Source organism: Somniosus microcephalus, unplaced genomic scaffold (genome assembly GCF_052327205.1).
Source record: "Somniosus microcephalus isolate GS21.2 unplaced genomic scaffold, FLI_Smic_1.0 unresolved_chr1, whole genome shotgun sequence".
In the NCBI taxonomy this organism is placed as follows: domain Eukaryota; kingdom Metazoa; phylum Chordata; class Chondrichthyes; order Squaliformes; family Somniosidae; genus Somniosus; species Somniosus microcephalus.
This window is the reverse complement of record NW_028225179.1, coordinates 1177718-1200242: the sequence shown is the minus strand read 5'-3', so window position 1 is coordinate 1200242 and position 22525 is coordinate 1177718. Positions and strand designations below refer to the sequence as shown.

The window sequence follows — 22525 nt, the reverse complement described above, 5'->3', positions numbered from 1 at the left end:
CTCAACACCTCGGTCATGAAAGCTGAAACCGTTCTACTTTAAAAAATACGGAATTAATCGGGACTGTGAGCTCTGCCATTTTAAACAGAAACAGAATGATCCGGGAATGTGAGCACTCCCGGTTTAAATAGACCCAGAGTGATTAACAACTGACCACGACCCATTCCATTATAGACAGGCCTGATTTTCAATGCTTATGAAATCGATGGCAACATAAATCGGACTGTTTCTATAACAGGCGGCCGATTACGATGCCCGCTTTTCTGTTGGGTGACAAATTGAAAGTTTACTCCATTGTAATTTTTCCCTTTATCTCCGTCATTTCTCTCCAGCCAAATGAACTGAGTCTAGGTGTCAGCCGTGGCTCAGCGGCAGCAAAGTCAAGCACCACTCCAGAGACTTGAGCAGATAATCCAGGCAGACACCCCAGTGCAGTAATGAGGTAGTGCTGCACTGTTGGTGCCTCCGTCTTTCTAGTAAGACGTTAAACCGGGTCCTCCGATCCCATGAGAGTATGCCGAAAAGAACGAGGATGTCTCGCCCCTTATTTATATCTCAACCAAAGACACTAAAACAGAAAATCTCGTCATTAAGGTTGATAAATATTTTTGAAATTACATTGCCTCCTAAAGGAGAAATTTATGTTTCTGCTCCCTAATCATTTGCCTCTGGTCCCGCTACTCTTTCATTCGGTGACAATGTCAGCAGAAGAAAGGAGGAGTTCGACAATCTCCGAATCGCGATCACTGCTCCAACTTCATTCAAGAAGTTGAAGAATTGCAGTGGTCTCTTTTAATTTTAACAAGATATGAGTAATGCATGGGGCACAGACCATGAGCACCAGAGCGACTCTGACGAAATTGCATTTGAAAGCTTATTTTAGGCAAGATTCAGTTAAATGCTCGGAAATTGTACCAGTATCAAAAGTAATAATGACGAGAATGGGAGCTGAACCCTCGCGTACAGATCGGCAATAGATTAACAGTCTATCGCCTTAACCTTTCGGCCACCTCGACTCAACCATATACCGCTCTCAGCCATTCCATTTCCTGCTTTTTGCATCTAAGCAGAAATACCCTGAAAGAAAGTCCACTTCACCGCTTATCCTGCCCGTGCACCCAGATCTACAATGTTGAAAATGTACAATCAGCTTAATGTAAGCAAAAGGCCTTCCACTGCTTCAGCTGAGGGACTGTCAAAAATTGTCGGTTTGAAGCCAGATTCGGAACAGAAGAAGTGTCGCCCAGTTAATTAAACGACCGCAGCAGGACTCAAACCTGCAATCTTCTGATAACTGAAAAACTCGCTAACCGAATTCAGACGCCTTACCCATTAGGCCACGCAGCCGCAGATGCTGCTGAGCTTCTTTTTATGGGGAGAATTGTGAGCAGATTCAAGGAAACTGCTCGCAAAAAGAAGCGGATTGAGGAAAAGTTAAACATTTTAACTGAATGAACAGGGCTTCTGCGAGCTGGGTTTGCACCAGCGCAGGGAATCGCAATGCAACTTAAACCATAGCATCGGCGGCTCGTTGGTCTAGGGGTATGATTCTCGCTTAGGGAATTTCCATGGCTTAAATTGCGAGAGGTCCCGGGTTCAAATCCCGGACGAGCCCTGCCACATTTAGTTGAATTCAACACCTCGGTCATGAAAACTGAAATCGTTCTCCTTTAAAAAAAACGGAATGATCCGTGACTGTGAGCTCTGCCATTTCAAACAGACACAGAATGATCCGGGACTGTGAGCACTCTCTTTTTAAATAGACCCAGAGTGATTAACAACTGACCACGACCCATTCCATTGTAGACAGGCCTGATTTCCAATGCTTATGAAATCGATGGCAACATATATCGGACTGTTTCTATAACAGGCGGCAGATTACGATGCCCGCTTTTCTGTTGGGTGACAAATTGAAAGTTTACTCCATTGTAATTTTCCCTTTATCTCCGTCATTTCTCTCCAGCCAAATGAACTGAGTCTAGGTGTCAGCCGTGGCTCAGCGGCAGCAAAGTCAAGCAGCACTCCAGAGACTTGAGCAGATAATCCAGGCTGACACTCCAGTGCAGTAATGACGTAGTGCTGCACTGTTGGTGCCTCCGTCTTTCTAGTAAGACGTTAAACCGGGCCCTCGGATCCCATGAGAGTATGCCGAAAAGAACGAGGATGTCTCGCCCATTATTTATATCTCAACCAAAGACACTAAAGCAGAAAATCTCGTCATTAAGATTGATAAATATTTTTGAAATTACATTGCCTCCTAAAGGAGAAATTTATGTTTCTGCTCCCTAATCATTTGGCTCTGGTCCCGCTACTCTTTAATTCGGTGACAATCTCAGCAGAAGAAAGGAGGAGTTCGACAATCTTCGAATCGCGATCACTGCTCCAACTTCATTCAAGAAGTTGAAGAATTGCAGTGGTCTCTTTTAATTTTAACAAGATATGAGTAATGCATGGGGCACAGACCAGGAGCACCAGAGCGCCTCTGACGAAATTGCATTTGAAAGCTTATTTTAGACAAGATTCAGTTAAATGCTCGGAAAGTGTACCAGTATCAAACGTAATAACGACGAGGATGGGAACTGAACCCTCGCGTACAGATCGGCAATAGATTAACTGTCTATCGCCTTAACCTTTCGGCCACCTCGACTCAACCATATACTGCTCTCAGCCATTTCATTTCCTGCTTTTTGCATCGAAGCAGAAATACCCTGAAAGAAAGTCCACTTCACCGCTTATCCTGCCCGTGCACCCAGATCAACAATGTTGAAAATGTACAATCAGCTTAATGTAAGCAAAAGGCCTTCCACTGCTTCAGTTGAGGGACTGTCAAAAATGGTCGGTTTGAAGCCAGATTCGGAACAGAAAAAGTGTCGCCCAGTTAATTAAACGACTGCGGCAGGACTCGAACCTGCAATCTTCTGATGACTGAATAACTCATAACCGAAATCAGACGCCTTATCCATTAGGCCACGCAGCCGCTGATACTGCTGGTTGTCTTTTTATGGGGAGAATTGTGAGCAGATTCAAGGAAACTGCTCGCAAAAAGAAGCGGATTGAGGAAAAGTTAAACATTTTAACCGAATGAACAGGACTTCTGCGAGCTGGGTTTGCACCAGCGCAGGGAATCACAATGCAACTTGAAGCAGAGCATCGGTGGTTCGTTGGTCTAGGGGTATGACTCTCGCTTAGGGAATTTCCGTGGCTTAAAATGCGAGACGTCCCGGGTTCAAATCCCGGACTGAGCCCCGCCGCATTTAGTTAAACTCAACACCTCGGTCATGAAAGCTGAAACCGTTCTACTTTAAAAAATACGGAATTAATCGGGACTGTGAGCTCTGCCATTTTAAACAGAAACAGAATGATCCGGGAATGTGAGCACTCCCGGTTTAAATAGACCCAGAGTGATTAACAACTGACCACGACCCATTCCATTATAGACAGGCCTGATTTTCAATGCTTATGAAATCGATGGCAACATATATCGGACTGTTTCTATAACAGGCGGCCGATTACGATGCCCGCTTTTCTGTTGGGTGACAAATTGAAAGTTTACTCCATTGTAATTTTTCCCTTTATCTCCGTCATTTCTCTCCAGCCAAATGAACTGAGTCTAGGTGTCAGCCGTGGCTCAGCGGCAGCAAAGTCAAGCACCACTCCAGAGACTTGAGCAGATAATCCAGGCAGACACCCCAGTGCAGTAATGAGGTAGTGCTGCACTGTTGGTGCCTCCGTCTTTCTAGTAAGACGTTAAACCGGGTCCTCCGATCCCATGAGAGTATGCCGAAAAGAACGAGGATGTCTCGCCCCTTATTTATATCTCAACCAAAGACACTAAAACAGAAAATCTCGTCATTAAGGTTGATAAATATTTTTGAAATTACATTGCCTCCTAAAGGAGAAATTTATGTTTCTGCTCCCTAATCATTTGCCTCTGGTCCCGCTACTCTTTCATTCGGTGACAATGTCAGCAGAAGAAAGGAGGAGTTCGACAATCTCCGAATCGCGATCACTGCTCCAACTTCATTCAAGAAGTTGAAGAATTGCAGTGGTCTCTTTTAATTTTAACAAGATATGAGTAATGCATGGGGCACAGACCAGGAGCACCAGAGCGACTCTGACGAAATTGCATTTGAAAGCTTATTTTAGGCAAGATTCAGTTAAATGCTCGGAAATTGTACCAGTATCAAACGTAATAATGACGAGAATGGGAGCTGAACCCTCGCGTACAGATCGGCAATAGATTAACAGTCTATCGCCTTAACCTTTCGGCCACCTCGACTCAACCATATACCGCTCTCAGCCATTCCATTTCCTGCTTTTTGCATCGAAGCAGAAATACCCTGAAAGAAAGTCCACTTCACCGCTTATCCTGCCCGTGCACCCAGATCTACAATGTTGAAAATGTACAATCAGCTTAATGTAAGCAAAAGGCCTTCCACTGCTTCAGCTGAGGGACTGTCAAAAATTGTCGGTTTGAAGCCAGATTCGGAACAGAAGAAGTGTCGCCCAGTTAATTAAACGACCGCAGCAGGACTCAAACCTGCAATCTTCTGATAACTGAAAAACTCGCTAACCGAATTCAGACGCCTTACCCATTAGGCCACGCAGCCGCAGATGCTGCTGAGCTTCTTTTTATGGGGAGAATTGTGAGCAGATTCAAGGAAACTGCTCGCAAAAAGAAGCGGATTGAGGAAAAGTTAAACATTTTAACTGAATGAACAGGACTTCTGCGAGCTGCGTTTGCACCAGCGCAGGGAATCGCAATGCAACTTAAACAATAACATCGGCGGCTCGTTGGTCTAGGGGTATGATTCTCGCTTAGGGAATTTCCATGGCTTAAATTGCGAGAGGTCCCGGGTTCAAATCCCGGACGAGCCCCGCCACATTTAGTTGAATTCAACACCTCGGTCATGAAAACTGAAATCGTTCTCCTTTAAAAAAAACGGAATGATCCGGGACTGTGAGCTCTGCCATTTCAAACAGAAACAGAATGATCCGGGACTGTGAGCACTCTCTTTTTAAACAGACCCAGAGTGATTAACAACTGACCACGACCCATTCCATTATAGACAGGCCTGATTTTCAATGCTTATGAAATCGATGGCAACATATATCGGACTGTTTCTATAACAGGCGGCCGATTACGATGCCCGCTTTTCTGTTGGGTGACAAATTGAAAGTTTACTCCATTGTAATTTTCCCTTTATCTCCGTCATTTCTCTCCAGCCAAATGAACTGAGTCTAGGTGTCAGCCGTGGCTCAGCGGCAGCAAAGTCAAGCACCACTCCAGAGACTTGAGCACATAATCCAGGCAGACACTCCAGTGCAGTAATGAGGTAGTGCTGCACTGTTGGTGCCTCCGTCTTTCTAGTAAGACGTTAAACCGGGCCCTCGGATCCCATGAGAGTATGCCGAAAAGAACGAGGATGTCTCGCCCCTTATTTATATCTCAACCAAAGACACTAAAACAGAAAATCTCGTCATTAAGGTTGATAAATATTTTTGAAATTACATTGCCTCCTAAAGGAGAAATTTATGTTTCTGCTCCCTAATCATTTGCCTCTGGTCCCGCTACTCTTTCATTCGGTGACAATGTCAGCAGAAGAAAGGAGGAGTTCGACAATCTCCGAATCGCGATCACTGCTCCAACTTCATTCAAGAAGTTGAAGAATTGCAGTGGTCTCTTTTAATTTTAACAAGATATGAGTAATGCATGGGGCACAGACCAGGAGCACCAGAGCGACTCTGACGAAATTGCATTTGAAAGCTTATTTTAGGCAAGATTCAGTTAAATGCTCGGAAATTGTACCAGTATCAAACGTAATAATGACGAGAATGGGAGCTGAACCCTCGCGTACAGATCGGCAATAGATTAACAGTCTATCGCCTTAACCTTTCGGCCACCTCGACTCAACCATATACCGCTCTCAGCCATTCCATTTCCTGCTTTTTGCATCGAAGCAGAAATACCCTGAAAGAAAGTCCACTTCACCGCTTATCCTGCCCGTGCACCCAGATCTACAATGTTGAAAATGTACAATCAGCTTAATGTAAGCAAAAGGCCTTCCACTGCTTCAGCTGAGGGACTGTCAAAAATTGTCGGTTTGAAGCCAGATTCGGAACAGAAGAAGTGTCGCCCAGTTAATTAAACGACCGCAGCAGGACTCAAACCTGCAATCTTCTGATAACTGAAAAACTCGCTAACCGAATTCAGACGCCTTACCCATTAGGCCACGCAGCCGCAGATGCTGCTGAGCTTCTTTTTATGGGGAGAATTGTGAGCAGATTCAAGGAAACTGCTCGCAAAAAGAAGCGGATTGAGGAAAAGTTAAACATTTTAACTGAATGAACAGGACTTCTGCGAGCTGCGTTTGCACCAGCGCAGGGAATCGCAATGCAACTTAAACAATAACATCGGCGGCTCGTTGGTCTAGGGGTATGATTCTCGCTTAGGGAATTTCCATGGCTTAAATTGCGAGAGGTCCCGGGTTCAAATCCCGGACGAGCCCCGCCACATTTAGTTGAATTCAACACCTCGGTCATGAAAACTGAAATCGTTCTCCTTTAAAAAAAACGGAATGATCCGGGACTGTGAGCTCTGCCATTTCAAACAGAAACAGAATGATCCGGGACTGTGAGCACTCTCTTTTTAAACAGACCCAGAGTGATTAACAACTGACCACGACCCATTCCATTATAGACAGGCCTGATTTTCAATGCTTATGAAATCGATGGCAACATATATCGGACTGTTTCTATAACAGGCGGCCGATTACGATGCCCGCTTTTCTGTTGGGTGACAAATTGAAAGTTTACTCCATTGTAATTTTCCCTTTATCTCCGTCATTTCTCTCCAGCCAAATGAACTGAGTCTAGGTGTCAGCCGTGGCTCAGCGGCAGCAAAGTCAAGCACCACTCCAGAGACTTGAGCACATAATCCAGGCAGACACTCCAGTGCAGTAATGAGGTAGTGCTGCACTGTTGGTGCCTCCGTCTTTCTAGTAAGACGTTAAACCGGGCCCTCGGATCCCATGAGAGTATGCCGAAAAGAACGAGGATGTCTCGCCCATTATTTATATCTCAACCAAAGACACTAAAGCAGAAAATCTCGTCATTAAGTTTGATAAATATGTTTGAAATTACATTGCCTCCTAAAGGAGAAATTTATGTTTCTGCTCCCTAATCATTTGGCTCTGGTCCCGCTACTCTTTAATTCGGTGACAATCTCAGCAGAAGAAAGGAGGAGTTCGACAATCTCCGAATCGCGATCACTGCTCCAACTTCATTCAAGAAGTTGAAGAATTGCAGTGGTCTCTTTTAATTTTAACAAGATATGAGTAATGCATGGGGCACAGACTAGGAGCACCAGAGCGACTCTGACGAAATTGCATTTGAAAGCTTATTTTAGGCAAGATTCAGTTAAATGCTCGGAAATTGTACCAGTATCAAACGTAATAATGACGAGAATGGGAGCTGAACCCTCGCGTACAGATCGGCAATAGATTAACTGTCTATCGCCTTAACCTTTCGGCCACCTCGACTCAACCATATACCGCTCTCAGCCATTCCATTTCCTGCTTTTTGCATCTAAGCAGAAATACCCTGAAAGAAAGTCCACTTCACCGCTTATCCTGCCCGTGCACCCAGATCTACAATGTTGAAAATGTACAATCAGCTTAATGTAAGCAAAAGGCCTTCCACTGCTTCAGCTGAGGGACTGTCAAAAATTGTCGGTTTGAAGCCAGATTCGGAACAGAAGAAGTGTCGCCCAGTTAATTAAACCGACCGCAGCAGGACTCAAACCTGCAATCTTCTGATAACTGAAAAACTCGCTAACCGAATTCAGACGCCTTACCCATTAGGCCACGCAGCCGCAGATGCTGCTGAGGTTCTTTTTATGGGGAGAATTGTGAGCAGATTCAAGGAAACTGCTCGCAAAAAGAAGCGGATTGAGGAAAAGTTAAACATTTTAACTGAATGAACAGGACTTCTGCGAGCTGGGTTTACACCAGCGCAGGGAATCGCAATGCAACTTAAACCATAACATCGGCGGCTCGTTGGTCTAGGGGTATGATTCTCGCTTAGGGAATTTCCATGGCTTAAATTGCGAGAGGTCCCGGGTTCAAATCCCGGACGAGCCCCGCCACATTTAGTTGAATTCAACACCTCGGTCATGAAAACTGAAATCGTTCTGCTTTAAAAAAAACGGAATGATCCGGGACTGTGAGCTCTGCCATTTCAAACAGAAACAGAATGATCCGGGACTGTGAGCACTCTCTTTTTAAACAGACCCAGAGTGATTAACAACTGACCACGACCCATTCCATTATAGACAGGCCTGATTTTCAATGCTTATGAAATCGATGGCAACATATATCGGACTGTTTCTATAACAGGCGGCCGATTACGATGCCCGCTTTTCTGTTGGGTGACAAATTGAAAGTTTACTCCATTGTAATTTTCCCTTTATCTCCGTCATTTCTCTCCAGCCAAATGAACTGAGTCTAGGTGTCAGCCGTGGCTCAGCGGCAGCAAAGTCAAGCACCACTCCAGAGACTTGAGCACATAATCCAGGCTGACACTCCAGTGCAGTAATGACGTAGTGCTGCACTGTTGGTGCCTCCGTCTTTCTAGTAAGACGTTAAACCGGGCCCTCGGATCCCATGAGAGTATGCCGAAAAGAACGAGGATGTCTCGCCCATTATTTATATCTCAACCAAAGACACTAAAGCAGAAAATCTCGTCATTAAGGTTGATAAATATTTTTGAAATTACATTGCCTCCTAAAGGAGAAATTTATGTTTCTGCTCCCTAATCATTTGGCTCTGGTCCCGCTACTCTTTAATTCGGTGACAATCTCAGCAGAAGAAAGGAGGAGTTCGACAATCTCCGAATCGCGATCACTGCTCCAACTTCATTCAAGAAGTTGAAGAATTGCAGTGGTCTCTTTTAATTTTAACAAGATATGAGTAATGCATGGGGCACAGACCAGGAGCACCAGAGCGCCTCTGACGAAATTGCATTTGAAAGCTTATTTTAGACAAGATTCAGTTAAATGCTCGGAAAGTGTACCAGTATCAAACGTAATAACGACGAGGATGGGAGCTGCACCCTCGTGTACAGATCGGCAATAGATTAACTGTCTATCGCCTTAACCTTTCGGCCACCTCGACTCAACCATATACTGTTCTCAGCCATTTCATTTCCTGCTTTTTGCATCCAAGCAGAAATACCCTGAAAGAAAGTCCACTTCACCGCTTATCCTGCCCGTGCACCCAGATCAACAATGTTGAAAATGTACAATCAGCTTAATGTAAGCAAAAGGCCTTCCACTGCTTCAGTTGAGGGACTGTCAAAAATGGTCGGTTTGAAGCCAGATTCGGAACAGAAAAAGTGTCGCCCAGTTAATTAAACGACTGCGGCAGGACTCGAACCTGCAATCTTCTGATGACTGAATAACTCATAACCGAAGTCAGACGCCTTATCCATTAGGCCACGCAGCCGCTGATACTGCTGGTTGTCTTTTTATGGGGAGAATTGTGAGCAGATTCAAGGAAACTGCTCGCAAAAAGAAGCGGATTGAGGAAAAGTTAAACATTTTAACTGAATGAACAGGACTTCTGCGAGCTGGGTTTGCACCAGCGCAGGGAATCGCAATGCAACTTGAAGCAGAGCATCGGTGGTTCGTTGGTCTAGGGGTATGACTCTCGCTTAGGGAATTTCCGTGGCTTAAAATGCGAGACGTCCCGGGTTCAAATCCCGGACTGAGCCCCGCCGCATCTAGTTAAACTCAACACCTCGGTCATGAAAGCTGAAACCGTTCTACTTTAAAAAATACGGAATTAATCGGGACTGTGAGCTCTGCCATTTTAAACAGAAACAGAATGATCCGGGAATGTGAGCACTCCCGGTTTAAATAGACCCAGAGTGATTAACAACTGACCACGACCCATTCCATTATAGACAGGCCTGATTTTCAATGCTTATGAAATCGATGGCAACATAAATCGGACTGTTTCTATAACAGGCGGCCGATTACGATGCCCGCATTTCTGTTGGGTGACAAATTGAAAGTTTACTCCATTGTAATTTTTCCCTTTATCTCCGTCATTTCTCTCCAGCCAAATGAACTGAGTCTAGGTGTCAGCCGTGGCTCAGCGGCAGCAAAGTCAAGCACCACTCCAGAGACTTGAGCAGATAATCCAGGCAGACACCCCAGTGCAGTAATGAGGTAGTGCTGCACTGTTGGTGCCTCCGTCTTTCTAGTAAGACGTTAAACCGGGTCCTCCGATCCCATGAGAGTATGCCGAAAAGAACGAGGATGTCTCGCCCCTTATTTATATCTCAACCAAAGACACTAAAACAGAAAATCTCGTCATTAAGGTTGATAAATATTTTTGAAATTACATTGCCTCCTAAAGGAGAAATTTATGTTTCTGCTCCCTAATCATTTGGCTCTGGTCCCGCTACTCTTTCATTCGGTGACAATCTCAGCAGAAGAAAGGAGGAGTTCGACAATCTCCGAATCGCGATCACTGCTCCAACTTCATTCAAGAAGTTGAAGAATTGCACTGGTCTCTTTTAATTTTAACAAATATGAGTAATGCATGGGGCACAGACCAGGAGCACCAGAGCGACTCTGACGAAATTGCATTTGAAAGCTTATTTTAGGCAAGATTCAGTTAAATGCTCGGAAATTGTACCAGTATCAAACGTAATAATGACGAGAATGGGAGCTGAACCCTCGCGTACAGATCGGCAATAGATTAACAGCCTTAACCTTTCGGCCACCTCGACTCAACCATATACTGCTCTCAGCCTATCCATTTCCTGCTTTTTGCATCTAAGCAGAAATACCCTGAAAGAAAGTCCACTTCACCGCTTATCCTGCCCGTGCACCCAGATCTACAATGTTGAAAATGTACAATCAGCTTAATGTAAGCAAAAGGCCTTTCACTGCTTCAGTTGAGGGACTGTCAAAAATTGTCGGTTTGAAGCCAGATTCGGAACAGAAGAAGTGTCGCGCAGTTAATTAAACGACCGCAGCAGGACTCGAACCTGTAATCTTCTGATAACTAAAAAACTCGCTAACCGAATTCAGACGCCTTACCCATTATGCCACGCAGCCGCAGATGCTGCTGAGCTTCTTTTTATGGGGAGAATTGTGAGCAGATTCAAGGAAACTGCTCGCAAAAAGAAGCGGATTGAGGAAAAGTTAAACATTTTAACTGAATGAACAGGACTTCTGCGAGCTGGGTTTGCACCAGCGCAGGGAATCGCAATGCAACTTAAACCATAACATCGGCGGCTCGTTGGTCTAGGGGTATGATTCTCGCTTAGGGAATTTCCATGGCTTAAATTGCGAAAGGTCCCGGGTTCAAATCCCGGACGAGCCCCGTCACATTTAGTTGAATTCAACACCTCGGTCATGAAAACTGAAATCGTTCTCCTTTAAAAAAAAGGGAATGATCCGGGACTGTGAGCTCTGCCATTTCAAACAGAAACAGAATGATCCGGGACTGTGAGCACTCTCTTTTTAAACAGACCCAGAGTGATTAACAACTGACCACGACCCATTCCATTATAGACAGGCGTGATTTTCAATGCTTATGAAATCGATGGCAACATATATCGGACTGTTTCTATAACAGGCGGCCGATTACGATGCCCGCTTTTCTGTTGGGTGACAAATTGAAAGTTTACTCCATTGTAATTTTCCCTTTATCTCCGTCATTTCTCTCCAGCCAAATGAACTGAGTCTAGGTGTCAGCCGTGGCTCAGCGGCAGCAAAGTCAAGCACCACTCCAGAGACTTGAGCACATAATCCAGGCTGACACTCCAGTGCAGTAATGACGTAGTGCTGCACTGTTGGTGCCTCCGTCTTTCTAGTAAGACGTTAAACCGGGCCCTCGGATCCCATGAGAGTATGCCGAAAAGAACGAGGATGTCTCGCCCATTAGTTATATCTCAACCAAAGACACTAAAGCAGAAAATCTCGTCATTAAGGTTGATAAATATTTTTGAAATTACATTGCCTCCTAAAGGAGAAATTTATGTTTCTGCTCCCTAATCATTTGGCTCTGGTCCCGCTACTCTTTAATTCGGTGACAATCTCAGCAGAAGAAAGGAGGAGTTCGACAATCTCCGAATCGCGATCACTGCTCCAACTTCATTCAAGAAGTTGAAGAATTGCAGTGGTCTCTTTTAATTTTAACAAGATATGAGTAATGCATGGGGCACAGACCAGGAGCACCAGAGCGCCTCTGACGAAATTGCATTTGAAAGCTTATTTTAGACAAGATTCAGTTAAATGCTCGGAAAGTGTACCAGTATCAAACGTAATAACGACGAGGATGGGAGCTGCACCCTCGCGTACAGATCGGCAATAGATTAACTGTCTATCGCCTTAACCTTTCGGCCACCTCGACTCAACCATATACTGTTCTCAGCCATTTCATTTCCTGCTTTGTGCATCCAAGCAGAAATACCCTGAAAGAAAGTCCACTTCACCGCTTATCCTGCCCGTGCACCCAGATCAACAATGTTGAAAATGTACAATCAGCTTAATGTAAGCAAAAGGCCTTCCACTGCTTCAGTTGAGGGACTGTCAAAAATGGTCGGTTTGAAGCCAGATTCGGAACAGAAAAAGTGTCGCCCAGTTAATTAAACGACTGCGGCAGGACTCGAACCTGCAATCTTCTGATGACTGAATAACTCATAACCGAAGTCAGACGCCTTATCCATTAGTCCACGCAGCCGCTGATACTGCTGGTTGTCTTTTTATGGGGAGAATTGTAAGCAGATTCAAGGAAACTGCTCGCAAAAAGAAGCGGATTGAGGAAAAGTTAAACATTTTAACTGAATGAACAGGACTTCTGCGAGCTGGGTTTGCACCAGCGCAGGGAATCGCAATGCAACTTGAAGCAGAGCATCGGTGGTTCGTTGGTCTAGGGGTATGACTCTCGCTTAGGGAATTTCCGTGGCTTAAAATGCGAGACGTCCCGGGTTCAAATCCCGGACTGAGCCCCGCCGCATCTAGTTAAACTCAACACCTCGGTCATGAAAGCTGAAACCGTTCTACTTTAAAAAATACGGAATTAATCGGGACTGTGAGCTCTGCCATTTTAAACAGAAACAGAATGATCCGGGAATGTGAGCACTCCCGGTTTAAATAGACCCAGAGTGATTAACAACTGACCACGACCCATTCCATTATAGACAGGCCTGATTTTCAATGCTTATGAAATCGATGGCAACATAAATCGGACTGTTTCTATAACAGGCGGCCGATTACGATGCCCCCATTTCTGTTGGGTGACAAATTGAAAGTTTACTCCATTGTAATTTTTCCCTTTATCTCCGTCATTTCTCTCCAGCCAAATGAACTGAGTCTAGGTGTCAGCCGTGGCTCAGCGGCAGCAAAGTCAAGCACCACTCCAGAGACTTGAGCAGATAATCCAGGCAGACACCCCAGTGCAGTAATGAGGTAGTGCTGCACTGTTGGTGCCTCCGTCTTTCTAGTAAGACGTTAAACCGGGTCCTCCGATCCCATGAGAGTATGCCGAAAAGAACGAGGATGTCTCGCCCCTTATTTATATCTCAACCAAAGACACTAAAACAGAAAATCTCGTCATTAAGGTTGATAAATATTTTTGAAATTACATTGCCTCCTAAAGGAGAAATTTATGTTTCTGCTCCCTAATCATTTGGCTCTGGTCCCGCTACTCTTTCATTCGGTGACAATCTCAGCAGAAGAAAGGAAGAGTTCGACAATCTCCGAATCGCGATCACTGCTCCAACTTCATTCAAGAAGTTGAAGAATTGCAGTGGTCTCTTTTAATTTTAACAAGATATGAGTAATGCATGGGGCACAGACCAGGAGCACCAGAGCGACTCTGACGAAATTGCATTTGAAAGCTTATTTTAGGCAAGATTCAGTTAAATGCTCGGAAATTGTACCAGTATCAAACGTAATAATGACGAGAATGGGAGCTGAACCCTCGCGTACAGATCGGCAATAGATTAACAGCCTTAACCTTTCGGCCACCTCGACTCAACCATATACTGCTCTCAGCCTATCCATTTCCTGCTTTTTGCATCTAAGCAGAAATACCCTGAAAGAAAGTCCACTTCACCGCTTAACCTGCCCGTGCACCCAGATCTACAATGTTGAAAATGTACAATCAGCTTAATGTAAGCAAAAGGCCTTTCACTGCTTCAGTTGAGGGACTGTCAAAAATTGTCGGTTTGAAGCCAGATTCGGAACAGAAGAAGTGTCGCGCAGTTAATTAAACGACCGCAGCAGGACTCGAACCTGTAATCTTCTGATAACTGAAAAACTCGCTAACCGAATTCAGACGCCTTACCCATTATGCCACGCAGCCGCAGATGCTGCTGAGCTTCTTTTTATGGGGAGAATTGTGAGCAGATTCAAGGAAACTGCTCGCAAATAGAAGCGGATTGAGGAAAAGTTAAACATTTTAACTGAATGAACAGGACTTCTGCGAGCTGGGTTTGCACCAGCGCAGGGAATCGCAATGCAACTTAAACCATAACATCGGCGGCTCGTTGGTCTAGGGGTATGATTCTCGCTTAGGGAATTTCCATGGCTTAAATTGCGAGAGGTCCCGGGTTCAAATCCCGGACGAGCCCCGTCACATTTAGTTGAATTCAACACCTCGGTCATGAAAACTGAAATCGTTCTCCTTTAAAAAAAAGGGAATGATTCGGGACTGTGAGCTCTGCCATTTCAAACAGAAACAGAATGATCCGGGACTGTGAGCACTCTGTTTTTAAACAGACCCAGAGTGATTAACAACTGACCACGACCCATTCCATTATAGACAGGCGTGATTTTCAATGCTTATGAAATCGATGGCAACATATATCGGACTGTTTCTATAACAGGCGGCCGATTACGATGCCCGCTTTTCTGTTGGGTGACAAATTGAAAGTTTACTCCATTGTAATTTTTCCCTTTATCTCCGTCATTTCTCTCCAGCCAAATGAACTGAGTCTAGGTGTCAGCCGTGGCTCAGCGGCAGCAAAGTCAAGCACCACTCCAGAGACTTGAGCACATAATCCATGCTGACACTCCAGTGCAGTAATGACGTAGTGCTGCACTGTTGGTGCCTCCGTCTTTCTAGTAAGACGTTAAACCGGGCCCTCGGATCCCATGAGAGTATGCCGAAAAGAACGAGGATGTCTCGCCCATTATTTATATCTCAACCAAAGACACTAAAGCAGAAAATCTCGTCATTAAGGTTGATAAATATTTTTGAAATTACATTGCCTCCTAAAGGAGAAATTTATGTTTCTGCTCCCTAATCATTTGGCTCTGGTCCCGCTACTCTTTAATTCGGTGACAATCTCAGCAGAAGAAAGGAGGAGTTCGACAATCTCCGAATCGCGATCACTGCTCCAACTTCATTCAAGAAGTTGAAGAATTGCAGTGGTCTCTTTTAATTTTAACAAGATATGAGTAATGCATGGGGCACAGACCAGGAGCACCAGAGCGACTCTGACGAAATTGCATTTGAAAGCTTATTTTAGGCAAGATTCAGTTAAATGCTCGGAAATTGTACCAGTATCAAACGTAATAATGACGAGAATGGGAGCTGAACCCTCGCGTACAGATCGGCAATAGATTAACAGTCTATCGCCTTAACCTTTCGGCCACCTCGACTCAACCATATACCGCTCTCAGCCATTCCATTTCCTGCTTTTTGCATCTAAGCAGAAATACCCTGAAAGAAAGTCCACTTCACCGCTTATCCTGCCCGTGCACCCAGATCTACAATGTTGAAAATGTACAATCAGCTTAATGTAAGCAAAAGGCCTTCCACTGCTTCAGTTGAGGGACTGTCAAAAATGGTCGGTTTGAAGCCAGATTCGGAACAGAAAAAGTGTCGCCCAGTTAATTAAACGACTGCGGCAGGACTCGAACCTGTAATCTTCTGATGACTGAATAACACATAACCGAAGTCAGACGCCTTATCCATTAGGCCACCCAGCCGCTGATACTGCTGGGTGTCTTTTTATGGGGAGAATTGTGAGCAGATTCAAGGAAACTGCTCGCAAAAAGAAGCGGATTGAGGAAAAGTTAAACATTTTAACTGAATGAACAGGACTTCTGCGAGCTGGGGTTGCACCAGCGCAGGGAATCGCAATGCAAATCGAAACAAAACATCGGCGGCTCGTTGGTTTAGGGGTATGATTCTCGCTAAGGGAATTTCCGTGGCTTAAAGTGCGAGAGGTCTCGCGTTCAAAGCCCTGACGAACCCTGCCGCATTTAGTTAAACTCAACACCTCGGTCATGAAAGCTGAAATCGCTCCACTTTAAAAAAAACGGAATGACACGGGACTGTGAGCTCTGCCATTTTAAACAGTCACAGAATGATCCGGGACTGTGAGCACTCCCGTTTTAAACAGACCCAGATTGATGAACAACTGACCACGACCCATTCCATTTTAGACAGGCCTGATTTTCAATGCTTATGAAATCGATGGCAACATAAATCGGACTGTTTCTATAACAGGCGGCCAATTACGATGACCGCTTTTCTGTTGGATGACAAATTGAAGGTTTACTCCATTATAATTTTTCCCTTTATCTCCGTCATTTCTCGCCAGTCAAATGAAATGAGTGTAGGTGTCAGCCGTGGCTCAGCGGCAGCAAAGTCAAGCACCACTCCAGAGACTTGAGCAGATAATCCAGGCAGACACCCCAGTGCAGTAATGAGGTAGTGCTGCACTGTTGGTGCCTCCGTCTTTCTAGTAAGACGTTAAACCGGGCCCTCCGATCCCATGAGAGTATGCCGAAAAGAACGAGGATGTCTCGCCCATTATTTATATCGCAACCAAAGACACCAAAACAGAAAATCTCGTCATTAAGGTTGATAAATATTTTTGAAATTACATTGTCCCCTAAAGGAGAAATTTGTGTTTCTGCTCCCTTATCATTTGCCTCTGTTCCCGCTACTCTTTCATTCGGTGACAATCTCAGCAGAAGAAAGGAGGAGTTTGACAATCTCCGAATCGCGATCACTGCTCCACCTTCATTCAAGAAGTTGAAGAATTCAGTGGTCTCTTTTAATTTTAACAGCATATGAGTAATGCAAGCGGCACAGACCAGGAGCATCAGAGCGGTTCTGACGATGTTGCATTTGAAAGCTTATTTTAAGCAAGATTCAGTTAAATGCTCGGAAAGTGTACCAGTATCAGACGTAATAACGATGAGGATGGGATCCGAACCCTCGTGTACAGAGCACAACTAAATTAACAGTCCATCGCCTTAATTTCTCGGCCACCTCCTCTCAACCATTCACTGCTCTCAGTCATTCCATTTCCTGCTTTTTGCATCTGGGCAGAAATACCCTGAAAGAAAGTCCACTTCACTGCTTATCCTGCCCGTGCACACAGATCTACAATGTTGAAAATGTACAATCAGCTTAATGTAAGCAAAAGTCCTTCCGCTGCTTCAGTTGAGGGACTGTTAGAAATGGTCGGTTTGAAGAGAGATTCAGAACAGAAAAAGTGTCGCCTAGTTAATTAAACGACCGCGACAGAACTCGAACCTGCAATTTTCTGATAACTGTAAAATTCGCAACCGAAGTCAGAAACTTTATCCATTAGGCCACGCGGCCGCTGATGATACTGAACCACTTTTTATGGGGAGAATTGTGAGCAGATTGAAGGAAACTGCTCGCAAAAAGACGTGATTAACAACTGACCACTCATAACTCTTGTGCCAAATCCTATTGCATTTAATGCAGACTTTTTTTTAAATTATTCATTGATGGGATGTGGGCGTCGCTGGCTGGTTGGCCTGCATTTAGTGCCTATCCCCAATTGCCCTTGAGAAGATGGTGATGAGCCGCCTTCTTGAACCGGTGCAGTCCATATGGTGTAGGTACTCCCACAATGCTGTTCGGAAGGGAGTTCCAGGATTTTGGCCCAGCGGCAGTGAAGGAACGGCGATACAGGTCCAAGTACGGATGGTGTGTGGCTTGGTGGGGAACTTGTAGGTGGTGATATTCCGATGCGTCTGCTGCCCTTGTCCTTCTAAGTGGTAGAGGTCACAGGTTTGGAAGGTGCTGTTGAAGGAGCTTTGGCGAGTTGCTGCAGCGCATCTTGCAGATGGTACACACTGCAGCCACAATGTGCCGGTGGTGGAGTGAGTGAATGTTGAAGGTGGTGGATGGAGTGCCAATCAAGCGGGCTGCCTTATCTTGAATGGTGTCGAGCTTCTTGAGTGTTGTTGGAGCTGCACTCATCCAGGCAAGTGGAGAGTATTCCATCACACTCCTGACTTGTGCCTTGTAGATGGTGGAAAGGCTTTGGGGAGTCAGGAGGTGAGACACTCGCCGCAGAATTCCCAGCCTCTGGCCTGCTCTTGTAGCCACAGTATTTATATGGCTGGTCCAGTTCAGTTTCTGATCAATGGTAACCCCCAGAATGTTGATAGTGGGGGATTCAGCGATGGTAATGCCATTGAATGTCAAGGGGTGATGGTTAGAGTCTCGCTTGTTGGAGATGGTCATTGCGTGGCAGTTGTGTGGTGCGAATGTTACTTGCCACTTGTCAGCCCAAGTCTGAATGTTGTCCAGGTCTTGCTGCATATGGACATGGACTGCGTCATTATCCAACGAGTCTCGAATGTTGCTGAACAGTGTGCAATCATCAGCGAACATCACCACTTCTGACCTTATGATGGAGGGAAGGTCATTGATGAAACAGCTGAAGATGGTTGGGCCTAGGACACTGCCCTGAGGAACTCCTGCAGTGATGTCATGTGATTGAGATGAATGTCCCCCAACAACCACAGCCAACTTCCTTTATGCTAGGTATGATTCCAACCAATGGAGAGTTTTCCCCTTGATTCCCATTGACTTCAGTTTTGCTAGGGCTCCTTGATGCCATACTCGATCAAATGCTGCCTTGATGTCAAGGGCAGTGACTCTCACGTCACCTCTTGAGTTCAGCTCTTTTGTCCATGTTTGGACCAAGGCTGTAATGAGGTCAGGAGCTGAGTGGCCCTGGAGGAGCCCAAACTGGGTGTCAGTTAGCAGGTTATTGCTGAGTAAGAGCCGCTTGATGGCACTCTCAAGGACACCTTCCATCACTTTGCTGATGATTGAGAGTAGACTGATGGGACGGTAATTGGCTGGGTCGGATATGTACTGCTTTTTGTAGACAGCACATACTTGGGCAATTTTCCACATTGCCGGGTAGATACCAGTGTTGTAGCTGTACTGGAACAGCTTGGCTAGGGGCGCAGCTTGTTCTGGAGCACAAGTCTTTAGTACTATTGCCGTAATGTTGTCAGGGCCCATAGCCTTTGCAGTATCCAGTGTCTTCAGCCGTTTCTTGACATCACGTGGAGTGAATTGAATGGGCTGAAGACTGGCATCTGTGATGCTGGGGACCTCAGTAGGAGGCCGATATGAATCATCCACTCGGCACTTCTGGCTGAAGATAGTTGCAAATGCTTCAGCCTTGTCTTTGCACTCACGTGCTGGGCTCCACCATCATTGAGGATGGGGTATGTTTGGAGCCTCCTCCTCCTGTTAACTGTTTAATTGTCCACCACCACTCACGACTGGATGTGGCAGTACTGCAGAGCTATGATTTGATCCGATGGTTGTGAGATCGCTTAGCTCTGCCATCTCCTTTACTGCAGCTATCTGTTCCTCCAAGGCAGCCACTTTAACTTTCTGCTGGTTGTCTACCTCGGTCGCCCATCTGATCAGTTCATCAAAGGTCTGCATGGTGACCAAACCAGTTTTCAGTATGGCCTGATGGGCACCACACAGCCCTTCCTTGTACATTTAAAAACATGCCAAATTGTCTTGTTGTGGTGCTATTATACCTGAGTGGGCTACAAAACTAGTCCACTTCCGTTCTCCATAGTCATGGGCGGACTCCCCTTTCCCCTGACTAATTCCCATGACTTGTCCCTAGTTTACTGGTACAAATCCTAAAACGTGCGTAACTGCGGTCCTAAATGCTATATAATCCATATCTCGTTGCTGCTTTGTAGGGGCTACATTTTGATACCATGTTCCGTCCCTATATTGTTGAGGTAATTGACCCCACATATCTTCACTCATTTTTGCCCTCACTACTCCATCAGCATCCCGGTTTTGGAAGTTCTGACCTATTCTCATTTCTCTTAGTTTCTGTCAGAATATGGCATTACTCTGTCGGGGCTTTAGTTCCGGCAGTATTTGAAGCAACTTTAATTTATCTCCTGGGGAGAAAGGTACGTAAGTGTTTTTTATCTGAACTGGTACTGCTGGGATGGTAATGGTACCTGGGGGTGCCCCTACCAGTGTAGGCACCGCCGGGGTGCCCGGAATAAATTCCACCTTAATCGGTGCCGCTTTTATGTCATCATATGGGGGCGGGATATCCCCATCATTATAGTCGAGGTCATGTTCAGCCCCTTTTTCGCTTAGCACCTCCCAGTCTATCCTGTCCTTGAATACTCTTTTCACCTCTGATGGCGCTACAGGATCTGTTGCCATTACTGGTACTTCGGTACAATTTTCGCGCCCATTTTTGGTCCAAATTCGAGCATGGCTACCCAACTCATAATATGCGCGAGCCACTAAATTGATGGCCTTTTCTTCATTTAATTTTGTTTCTTTAGCTTACCATTCTCTTTGTTTGGCTGGTGGGTCATTCGGTTGCCAATGGTTATTAACAATTTTGTCAATTAATCTTTTATTTTTGTCCGCTAAATAGCGTGTCAGAGACCCCACTGGTCCCCACTCGAGTTTTTCACTTTCCATGGTTAATTGTTGTCAGCAGTACGTCCCGTACTTTACTCTCGCAGAGTGAGACAGTACTTGAAACTACAGTTGTCAGAGGTACCATCTTTGCTTTACTCTCGCAGAGTGAGATGTTACTTGCAAACGCAGTTCTCAGAGGTACCTCCCTTATTTACTCTCACAGAGTGAGTCCATCCTGGCAACAATTTTGTTCGGGTAATTTGTTGTCAGATGTATTCTGAGCACTACTTGCAACTGGAGTTGTCAGAGGTATGCTTAAACTTTCTGCATTGCTTGCAACTCGAGTTGTCAGAGTTATGCTTTAGACTTTTTCTCCAAAGTTAACGCACTACTTGCAACACATACCACGCCTACACTTCCGCGCATTTCACCTGCACCCCAAGACCGCTTGACATATCGATTCAAATATTTTATTTCTTTGATTCAAAAGGGGGCGGTGGACATGAGACGGTGTTGCCTTGCCCTAACTGTATGTGGCTTTTTAAAGTACTCACGTTTTTGGCTCAGCTTCACTCGCCCATGCTTCCCGTCCATGAGGATCCTGTTCATGATGCCAATAGATGTGGAGCATTTTAAACAAACACTTGACACAAGGTTTTCGGATCGATAATCAAGTCTTCTTTATTACACTGGTGGGGAGACAATCTGCTCTGTCTTAGCCAGACTTCACCAAATTGGTACAGCAAACACTACATTTTTATACATTAAAACACATATGTCCTGCTCGCTCAGAATTCATTCCTGCCACCTGATTGGACCTTGGCCGTATGCATTTTCACTGATTGTTTGCCTATGCTGCATAACATTAAAGTACCACTTTTATTATCGTAAACCTTTATGCCCGTTATCCCCCACGCTGTTGTTGCACCTATGATCTTTGCTTATGCCAGATAGGGTCTCATCAACATTGTACTTCTGACTCATTGTCCTCCTTTCCTGCCTCTCTAGGCCTCTTTACTTCCAACTCATTGTTTTACTTTCCTGCCAGAACAGAACTTACATCCTCTAGGCCTCTTATGGTTTCCACATCTGACTATTTGCAATTGTCTGTAAGTGACACAGTATGCAGTTCTAACACTGCCGCTTAGGTTATCTCAACTGCCAGTTCAGCAATTTAGAAAAAGCTTACTACTGCAATGACTTGTTAGATTATTTTCTTTATTACACCATTCAGTGAAACTGCCAGCGATGTCACTTTAACTTTTTCCCCACTGCAGAAGGAACCATTTATTTAATATCAACATTTATAAACGGGCCATCCTGGGACATCCTGGCAGGATCTGTGGGGAGAGGAAGGCAGAGTTAAGGTTTCAGCTCGATGACCATCTGTTCCTACAAATAAACATCACGCATATGTTAGTAGTTTTTAAACAGTAAAAAAGAGAACTTGCACTGCTATAGCACCTTTCACGACCGTCGGACGTCCCAGTTGCTCACCAATGCTCAGTTTGAGTCCCGACAGGACCACTAGGTTCCAGACCACATTACAGCCTTGATTCTAACATGGACAAAGGAGCTGAATTCTAAAGGCGAGGTGAGAGTGATTGCTCTTAGCAGCAAAACAGCATTAGACCAAGTGTTGCATCAAGGAGCCCGAGTAAAATTGAAGTCAATGGAACTTGTGGGTGGACACAGGGGAAAGTCGACTGTTGGAGACATACCTAGCATAAAGGAAGATGCTTGTGGATGTTGGAGGCGTATCATGTCAGCACCGGGACATCACTGCAGGA

At 45.0% G+C, this 22525-nt stretch overlaps 8 non-coding genes across 8 annotated transcripts; 6 read left to right on the top strand and 2 right to left on the bottom strand.

The window, feature by feature from the left end:
- The first annotated feature begins 1525 nt into the window (after positions 1–1525).
- trnap-agg (transfer RNA proline (anticodon AGG)) lies at positions 1526–1615 on the top strand. The gene is given in 2 exon segments: positions 1526–1561; positions 1580–1615. It is a non-coding gene; the product is annotated as a tRNA-Pro (tRNA).
- Positions 1616–2887: 1272 nt separating this feature from the next.
- On the bottom strand, positions 2888–2977 carry trnar-ucg (transfer RNA arginine (anticodon UCG)). The gene is given in 2 exon segments: positions 2888–2923; positions 2941–2977. It is a non-coding gene; the product is annotated as a tRNA-Arg (tRNA).
- A 1811-nt stretch (positions 2978–4788) lies between these two features.
- trnap-agg (transfer RNA proline (anticodon AGG)) lies at positions 4789–4878 on the top strand. The gene is given in 2 exon segments: positions 4789–4824; positions 4843–4878. It is a non-coding gene; the product is annotated as a tRNA-Pro (tRNA).
- Positions 4879–6419: 1541 nt separating this feature from the next.
- On the top strand, positions 6420–6509 carry trnap-agg (transfer RNA proline (anticodon AGG)). Its single transcript is given in 2 exon segments — positions 6420–6455; positions 6474–6509. It is a non-coding gene; the product is annotated as a tRNA-Pro (tRNA).
- A 1542-nt stretch (positions 6510–8051) lies between these two features.
- trnap-agg (transfer RNA proline (anticodon AGG)) lies at positions 8052–8141 on the top strand. Its single transcript is given in 2 exon segments — positions 8052–8087; positions 8106–8141. It is a non-coding gene; the product is annotated as a tRNA-Pro (tRNA).
- A 1272-nt stretch (positions 8142–9413) lies between these two features.
- Positions 9414–9503, bottom strand: trnar-ucg (transfer RNA arginine (anticodon UCG)). Its single transcript is given in 2 exon segments — positions 9414–9449; positions 9467–9503. It is a non-coding gene; the product is annotated as a tRNA-Arg (tRNA).
- Positions 9504–11306: 1803 nt separating this feature from the next.
- Positions 11307–11396, top strand: trnap-agg (transfer RNA proline (anticodon AGG)). The gene is given in 2 exon segments: positions 11307–11342; positions 11361–11396. It is a non-coding gene; the product is annotated as a tRNA-Pro (tRNA).
- A 3166-nt stretch (positions 11397–14562) lies between these two features.
- Positions 14563–14652, top strand: trnap-agg (transfer RNA proline (anticodon AGG)). The gene is given in 2 exon segments: positions 14563–14598; positions 14617–14652. It is a non-coding gene; the product is annotated as a tRNA-Pro (tRNA).
- The last annotated feature ends 7873 nt before the right edge of the window (positions 14653–22525 follow it).